Source organism: Neofelis nebulosa, chromosome 2 (genome assembly GCF_028018385.1).
Source record: "Neofelis nebulosa isolate mNeoNeb1 chromosome 2, mNeoNeb1.pri, whole genome shotgun sequence".
Lineage (NCBI taxonomy): Eukaryota > Metazoa > Chordata > Mammalia > Carnivora > Felidae > Neofelis > Neofelis nebulosa.
Window position 1 is genome coordinate 40,679,295 of NC_080783.1, and position 8,984 is coordinate 40,688,278.

At 36.3% G+C, this 8,984-nt stretch overlaps 1 pseudogene; it reads left to right on the forward strand.

Moving 5' to 3' along the window:
- LOC131490356 (acidic leucine-rich nuclear phosphoprotein 32 family member B-like) overlaps positions 1-8,730 on the forward strand; it is a 29,368-nt pseudogene extending 20,638 nt beyond the window's left edge.
- The last annotated feature ends 254 nt before the right edge of the window (positions 8,731-8,984 follow it).

The following is an 8,984-nucleotide window of genomic DNA, read 5'->3' on the forward strand; positions in this document are numbered from 1 at the left end:
TGACATCAGTCTGGTGACGTTTGTTTGCTAACATCTGGGAGATTTGTAATTACTCAGCCTTTTGACAGAAACTCTTTAAGTCTGACATAGTCACCCATTTACAAAAAGATCACTTGTTGTGACAGTAACACCTTTTTAAATGATACAATTTGTTTTGCCCACATAATTGAGAGTTAACTGGCTATGGTAATTGGTCCAATTGGACATGAATATGTCCTCAGAAAAAGAAAAATTAAAGTGCTTTCATGTCTGGGAAAATTCCCTCTGAGTATGAGAGTGATGAATAATACATACAAGATGAAACATGGTCTGACTCTGGTTCACAGACCTGAGATCCAAAATGAGGCAGAGCCATATTACAGACTTGCTAATAATCAAACTCAAATCATTTAAGCTTTAGGCCTTAAATAGACCAAAACATTAACTATTAGGCATTAATGACATGAAAGTTAACAGCCTGGGAGCTAACAAAAAGTAACAAAATAATCCATTAAAAAAGAGGGCAGTGAATATGAAAGGCACGTTGCCTATGAGTTATTTTTCAGAATTAATTTATATTGTGTGGCAACTTAGATCTTTAGGAACAGTCTTTAAAATAACACAAACAGGGGCGCCTGGGTGGCGCAGTCGGTTGAGCGTCCGACTTCAGCCAGGTCACGATCTCGCGGTCCGTGAGTTCGAGCCCCGCATCGGGCTCTGGGCCGATGGCTCGGAGCCTGGAGCCTGTTTCCGATTCTGTGTCTCCCTCTCTCTCTGCCCCTCCCCCGTTCATGCTCTGTCTCTCTCTGTCCCAAAAATAAATAAAAAACGTTGGAAAAAAAAATTAAAAAAAAAAAAAAAAATAACACAAACATTATAATATTATGTTATTAAATTCTATGTAAGACTAAACAGATGTGGTTCCTAACCTGTAAAACCCTGCAGTTTTTAAGATCTTGGTATTTGTAGTAGACATTTGAAATCTTTTTAAAAATAATATGCTATATTCAAATCAGTTATCATCTCTGTACCCAGATGGTATGATGGTAAGTAATCTTAGAAAATTAAGGAATAAAAGTACATTTTATTTTATTTTTAAAAGTTATTTATTTATTTATTTATTTGTTTGTTTGTTTTGAGAGAGAGAGAGAGGGAGAGAGAATATCCTAAGCAGGTTCCACACTGTCAGCACAGAGCCCGACACAAAACTTGACCATGCAAACCATGAGATCATGACGTGAGCCGAGATCATGACCTGAGGTAAGATCAAGAATGGGTCGCTTAACTGACTGAGCCACTCGGGAGCCCCAAGCACATTTGATTTTAAAAACTCAATCCAAACAATAATTTTTGAATAGAATTTAACTGTGAATTGTAAAAATAGCTTCTAAGTTATGCCTCTGTTACTGTTAAGGTATGTGACTTTGAATGACTCACCAAGTACTTTTCTGTAAATCAGTGATAATACTTGTCCCACTATTTCATAAGGTTATTTTGGAAATCACACTAGATGTATAAGAAATCACATTGCCAACTATAAAACTAATTCATCTCTTTAGGACATTTACTTCTTACAGAATCTGTCCAAAACAGTTTATTTGCCCCATAAAAGTGAATTAAAAGTAATTATTGGTGATCATTCACATCTCAAGGACGGTAGAATTTCCAAACCAAGATGCAGGAAGGTAATAAAGTTCCATTTATGCTTTTGAATAAGGATTGATGTGTGTCATTTTATAAAGAAAGAATAGATGTATATGTAGCCATGTTTGGTGAAGTCAGTCCGGTGAATGTCTTGTGAATGTTTTCACATCTTTGGTAGATCTTTTGTTTGCATATTACATAATTTTATTGAGATTCATTACTATAATTAAAAATTTTTGATATGCAACTTTTTATAAAACGTGATGGAACGGTAAGTGAGGGGCTTCAGTCTTTTTGGATTTGTTTTATTTTCTTTTTCCAGACTTGAAATCTTTTACTCAAATAATATTGTTTTTTATATGTCAATTATTTGCCTATTATGCTAGGGATTTAAGATCTCTGAGAAAGTTCCACTTTATCATTTTGAACAATTTCTTCCCCATTTTGCATAGAGTCTTTCAATGCCAACAGTTGTTGATGTCTCTAGAAACAGATGGTTTGTGGGAGGATTGTTGAGTGAGATATTCTGCATCGTGGTCCCAAGACTGCACAGTTGCTGTTGGAAAGGTTACAGAAATGACAACTGGTATAAGAGAAGTTACAAACCAGAGAGTGAAAATAGCCAGACAACTGTATGGAGACTATCCAAATTAAAAGACTTTTTGATGAAATCTTGACATTTCTTACAGAAGAAAATGCAGCAATTGCAAGGAGTTTGGATGGTATTAAGGTGGTTGACATATTGGCAATGCTTTTCTTATCTATTCTTTAGCAAGTTTCACAGTTCAACTTGAGAATTTTGAATATGTGGGAGACTCTTACTATAGCAGGATTTTTTAATGTCCTTGGGTTAGAGATAATAGATTTGTTCATTCCTATTTGCACATCATGTCCCTAGTTAAACTAAACGTATTTTTCTTTCATTCCAAAAATTTAATGTTAAGGAAACATTAAATTATTCTCTACCACTTATTTAATGGAGACATTCTTTATCAGAGAAAATAATAAGATTTGGAAAATGAGATAATAGTGTGAACCTTGAGTTAATGTAGCTATTCCAAATATGGGGGGAATTTAAGTTTGAGTTAGGAACATATATAGGGCACATTTCTGTGATTTCCAATGTTCGGTAGCATCTCTCATGAATGTGTTGTAAGTAAGTCTCTTTCAAATGTCAGCATTGTACATGTTAGCCTAGAAGTGTCGGTGGATATGGATTGATTTTTTTCACCTTTTTTTCTCATTTACCTCCTAGTCTTGCTTTAACCATTTAAAGCACAGTGAACTAAATTGTTAGCAAACTCCCTTCAAATATCTGAGTATTTAGGGGCGCCTGGGTGGCTCAGTCGGTTAAGCGGCCGACTTCGGCTTGGGTCATGATCTCACGGTCTGTGGGTTCGAGCCCCACGTCGGGCTGTGTGCTGACAGCTCAGAGCCTGGAGCCTGCTTCCAATTCTGTGTCTCCCCCTCTCTCTGACCCTCCCCCGTTCATGCTCTGTCTCTCTCTGTCTCAAAAATAAATAAATGTTAAAAAAAAAAAATTTTAAAAACAAATATCTGAGTATTTAAGAGTAGAAGAATTTTTTCTTCTACTGATCACTATTTGTAAACATGCTATTTGATTAGATTATTAAATATGTGTTATTTGCATTGTATGATACCAACTGAATTATACTCACTTAGATGTCAATGGGCAGGAAAAAATACTACTAGTGGATTTTCTCGATCTACACATTTACTTAAGAACAATAACTGAGGGCTCATACAGGTGCTATCAGTAGCAACATAGCCTACCAGCATTAGGAAGCCCTAATCACCATTTCCACTTCACTCCTTCCTTTATTCTCTTTTTTATATCACCTCTCCTTTTTTTCTTTTCTTTTCCTTCTGATGAGGACTTTTAAGATTTACTCTCAGCAACTTTCACATATGCAATACATTATCATTACAAGTCGCCAAGCTATGTATTACATCTGCATGATTTATTTATTTTGTAACTGGAAGTTTGTATCTCTTGATACCCTTCAGTCATTTTGCCCGCTCCCATCTTGCTTCTGGCAGCCAGCAGTCTTTTTTCTGTATGAGCTTGTTTTGTTTCTTTGTTTTAGCTGCCACATATAAGTGAGATCATGTGGTATTTATCTTTTTCTGTCTGACCTACTTAACATAATATCCTCAAGGTATGTCTAGGTTGTCACAATGGCAAGATTCCGTCCTGTTTTGTGGCTGAATAGTATTGTACTGTGTGTGTCTGTATGTGTGCCTGTGTGTACCATGTCTCCTTTATCCATACATTCATTCATGGACCCTTATCCTTTTCTTTCTAATAACCCCAAAAGACAGGGCTAACACCATGATGCATATTGAAAGTTGAAACATACAGATTCGACATACAAAAGGACTAAAAACAACAACAACAAAAATTCCCAAAAGCAAAAAAAAAAAAAAAAAAAAAAAAATCCGTAATGGGTCCCTGGTCGTATACAGCCTGGGGACATGTTGGAGGACTGGTAGTCTGTAAACATCAACTGTGTCAATCAAGTGCAAGATGGCTTTTAAACACCTGTCTGGTCATCAATTGATCGGTTTCCTTCAGGGAATTATAAATGGGAATTTCTGCTCCACCGTCCCTGCTTTACCCCCAATGAAATTAAACAGGCAGGCCAACACAATATATGTTACAATATGTGTTGACAGAAATTATGCTTGAGTTTCTCATGAGATTTTAGTTTGGGTCATTTTATTTCACAACAGACTTTCAAAACTTTCTTCTCCACATATATCTACATTAATTTAAGGACAGATACACAAAATCATAATGAAGTACAAAGAGGCAAGTGAGAGAGAGGATTTTATTTTGTTTTTAAATAATTAGACTTTATTTATTAGAACACTTTAGGTTTAGACAAAAATGGAATAGAAAGTACAGAGTTTCCATTTATAGCCTCTCCTTACTCTGCCACATCCCCTCACTACCCCCATCTAATTTCCTCTATTATTGACATCTTGCATTGGTGCGGTACCTTTGTTATAGTTGATGAATTATTATTCTGATATATTACTACCAAAGTCTATTGTTTGCATTAGGGTTCACTCTTTGTGTTGTATATTTAGGGATTTTGCCAAATGTATAAAGTTATATATCTCCCATTATGTTATCCTACAGAAGAGTTTCACTGCACTAAAAATCCATTGTCCTCCATCTATTCATCCCTTCTCCATGACCCCCAGCTCCTGGCAACCACAGATAATTTTATTGCCTCAACAATTTTTCCTTTCCAGAGAAAAGATTCTAATTCAAATACCTTTTTATGTTAAATGGTTCTTTTTCCTGAAGGATATTTCAGTTTTGAATAGAAATGGCACATAGTTCAAAAAGTATATGATGAGTGCATTTGGGAGGACCAGCTGTGTTAGCATTTGCTTAGGAGTTAAATGTAGGAATTTGTGTGGCTAATTTATTTAAAAAATAGAAAATATGGACTAATGATGATAATATCAACTTAAACTTAATTGTAGCAATTTAAAAATCTCTGCCTTCAGCAAATGCTTATATTTTGTTGGTTTTTATGACTGATTCTTTAGTAATCTAGATACAACCTACAGAGGCAAAGGCTGTTTCTAACCTAAATGTCATAATTGCTACATTTAGTTTATGGTGGGTCCATTTGGAAAATCAATAGTGATCAGAGAAGAGAAGATTGTGGCCAAAGAGATAAGTGGCAGATGGTCACAATATAGTTCCTGAATGACCATGCAAAGTGACAAACAGCCATCAGCAGAAGGGTTCTGAGATGGAGAACAAGCAGCGTGATGCAGTTTTAAACTCACAATTGCTTGCTTCTTTTGTCAAGTAACTTCTAATAATTCTCTGAAGAATTTTAAAACCTCTGAATATTATACCCAGGGAAGGAAGCCATTTTTTGCAATGGCAGAGCTTCCAAGAACGCTATTTTGGTGAGCTAAGCTCTATTTCCTTACTGTACAGGACAAGGTAATGTTCATTACAACTGCATCGTAGTGATCCATTTGGCATAGTCTTAAATCCAGTCTAATTCGAAAGCAAATTTAAATTTCATAAAACCCGACAGTAACGCTGAGCATATATTTTTTTCTTTTATTGATAATGGTTTTATCATACTTAAATTGATTTTTTAATTTTTATACATAATGTTTAAAGATTTGTCACCATTTTTTTCCCAAAGATAAAAATATTTATTATGTTAGAAAATGAATTAGGTATTTGCTTGGGACTCTACAAGTTTTGCATGTTAACTATTTTAAATTTATTTTGCCTTATACTGAAGATGATATGTATTCATTCATTTTAGTAGTATTCATCATTAAAGCAGTTCTCAATTTTGTTAAATAATAGTACTGTGGTGCCTGGGTGGCTCAATTGGTTAAAGCCTTGGACTTCGACTCAGGACATGATCTCACAGGTCATGGTTTGAAACCCTGTTGGGCTCTCTGCTGGCAGCACGGAGCCCACTTGGGATCCTCTGCCTCCCTCTCTCTATGCTCCTCCCCTGCTCGTGTGTGCTCTCTCTCTTTCAAAACTAAACATTAAAAAAATAGTGCTCAACTCCTTATGATCTCAAATCCATTTGTTTAGCAGAAAATATTAAATATCAAAAGAAATATCTGAAATACCCAGTTAAAATTAAGAATTTCACATACTTTTTTAGATGTAAATTTGAAAAACAAGACAGGAGTGCTGATTCGTAGGGGCACATGTACGCCAATGTTTATAGCAGCGCTATCAACAATAGCCCAATTATTGAAAGAGCCAAAATGTCCATCAACTGATGAATGGATAAAGAAGATGTGGTATATGTATAAATGTGTGTGTGTGTGTGTGTGTGTGTGTGTGTGTGTGTGTAATGGAATGCTACTTGGCAATGAAGAAGAATAGAATCTTGCCATTTGCAACAACCTGGATGGAAGTAGATGATATTATGCCAAGTGAAATAAGTCAGTCAGAGAAAGATATCATATGTTTTCACTCATGTGTAGAAGTTGAGAAACTTAACAGAAGACCATGAGGGAAGGGAAAGAAAAAAATTAGTTACAGAAAGGGAAGAAAACCATAAGGGACTTTTAAATACAGACAACAAAATGAGGGTGGAAGGGGGTGGGGGCTAGGGGGGTGAGGAAAATGGGTGATGGGCTTTGAGGAGGGCATTTGTTGGGATGAGCACTGGATGCTGTATGTAAGTGATGAATCATAGGAATCTACTCCTGAAGGCAAGAGCACACTGTATACACTGTATGTTAGTTAACTTCACAATAAACTATATTTTAAAAAATGGGCAGAGACATAAATAGACATTTTTCCAAAGAAGACATATAGATGACCAATAGACGCATGAAACGATGTCCAACATCACTCATCATGAGGGAAATGCAAATTAAAACTACACTAGTTTTGTATTAACAGGATAGCTAAAACTAACAACACAAGAAAGAACAGGTGTTGGCAAGGATGTGGAGAAAGGAGAACCCTCTCACACTGTTGGTGGGAATGCAAACTGATGCAGCCAACTCTGGAAAACAGTATGGATGTTCCTCAAAAAGTTATAAATATAACTACTCCATCATCCAGCAATTGCACTACAGTATACTTAAGAATACAAAAATACTTCTTCAAAGAGACACATACATACCATTGTTTATAGCAACATTATCTATAATAGCCAAATTATGGAAACAGCTCAAGTGTCCATTGACACTCCATGAATGGATAGAGAAGAAATGGTGTGTGTATGTGTGCATATGTGTATATATATATATATACACATATGCACACACACATATATATATATACACATATATACACATATGGAATGAATATATACATATGGAATGAATATATATGGAATAAATATATATATACACACATATATGTATATATATGGAATAATATTCATCCATAAAAAGGAATGAAATCTTGCTATTTACAAAGACATGGAGGAAGATAGAGAATAATATGTTAAGTGAAATAAGTCAGTCATAAAAAGGCAAATATCTTATGATTTCATTTATATGTAGAATTTAAGAAACAAAAAAAGGAAAGAGAGAAGAGAGAGAGGCAAACCAAAAAACAGACTCTTAACTATAAAGAGCAAACCAATGGTTACCAGAGGGGAGGTGGGTGGGGTGGATGGGTGAAATAAGCAATGGGGATTAAGGAGGGCACTTGTGATGAGCACAGGGTGATGTATGTAAGTGATGAATCACTAAATTCTACACCTGAAACTAGTATTATACCTGTATGTTAACTCATGAATTTAATTAAAAACTTTAAAAGCAAAAACAAAAAAGATACATATATCCAATCTATTAGCATTTGAAAAAATTAAATATGCCATTTTTGAGACAACCACAAGGTAATTCCCACAATATAATATGATAGAAAATCCACATAAAAAAGTGAATTGGGGTTCCTGGGGCTCCTCTCACCTGCCTACATGCCACCCACCACCTGTGACTATGCAGCTGGCCTCTGCTGCCAGCAGAACCCTTAAAAAGGCCTTTGCTGCGCAGGCCAGGATGCCTCTCCCTGTTCTGGCCTTTGCCAAAGAAAGTCAACTTTGCAGAAGAAAAGAAGGAAACGTGGACATGAAGAGGAGAATCTAGCTGGAGCTGAGGAACCAAACCTGGGCAGCTGTTTGCGAACTTGTCTTGAACAATTGCAAATCAAATGATAGGAGAATTGAGGTCTTAACTGATGACAGTGTGAACTTAGAGTTCCTTGGTTTAATAATTGGAGGCTTGGTTTCAATTTCCAATCTCCCCAAACTACTGAAATTGAAGTAGCTCTTGACCATGACCAAGAGGATCGGCAGGTCCGTGACTCGGATGCCAAAGTGGACGGTGCGGTTGAAGAAGAGGAGGAAGAAGAAGGAGAAGATGCGGAGGATGAGGATGGTGAAGAGGAGGCGTTAGATGATGAAGAGGATGAATAGGAAGAAGTCAGGGAGGAAGAAGAGTTTGGACATGCTGGAGAAGTTGTTGGATGAAGACGATGAGGATGAAGATGAAGGTAAGACGAGGAAGAAAGTGGGAAAGGTGAGAAGAGGAGGGAAGAAACAAGATGGGGAAGGAGAAGACAGTTAAGACCCCAAATAACCTCTGAAAAACCCCAAAACAAATGGACAACTATTCATTATTGGTTGAACTGCTCATATGGATTTGGTAGCTGTTTTAAGAAAAAGGTAGCTGTGATAACAAATCCAGGACACCCACCCGCCCAAAGAGGCAAAGAATAGTTCTTGTGACATTACACCTTCCTCCATTTAGTCCCTCTTGGAAGCTGACCACTGCACCTGGGGTCTTCATTCCAACAAAATTGTAAGCAT